General features: G+C 41.6%; 1 long non-coding RNA gene across 1 annotated transcript; it reads right to left on the minus strand.

Moving 5' to 3' along the window:
* LOC104775265 lies at window positions 1-375 on the minus strand. Its single transcript, XR_765798.1, has 3 exons — window positions 308-375; window positions 165-224; window positions 1-74 (listed from the first exon to the last, which is right to left on the minus strand). It is a non-coding gene; the product is annotated as an uncharacterized LOC104775265 (long non-coding RNA).

Below are 375 nucleotides of genomic sequence, written 5' to 3' on the forward strand. Positions count from 1 at the left end.
AGGTTCCGAAGCATCCCAGCTATCCTTGCGTTATTAGTTCCAGCACCAATCAGTCCCAACGATATAATTGCTACCTGTAGGAGTTACAAGAAATATCAGTCCCCTCTCAATACTATTCAATTAAAAAACTAACTGGAGAGGCTGTGAAGCGAAATGATACTAACCATGGCAACTTCCGAATCTGTGTCATGACTAAGCCGGCTCAAGGTGTCCATTACAGTCACCTGGAATTGTGGGAGTATAAAAAGAACCAGCATTAATATTATGTAAGCAGCTGAAGTAAGACTAGATTTACAAAAGTATTCACCTTCGGATTTGATATACATATGAGACCAAGGGCCAAAGGCACAGCTCGCCGAATGTTTTGTTCCCCAT

This window comes from Camelina sativa, unplaced genomic scaffold (genome assembly GCF_000633955.1).
Source record: "Camelina sativa cultivar DH55 unplaced genomic scaffold, Cs unpScaffold11104, whole genome shotgun sequence".
Classification (NCBI taxonomy): Eukaryota; Viridiplantae; Streptophyta; class Magnoliopsida; order Brassicales; family Brassicaceae; genus Camelina; species Camelina sativa.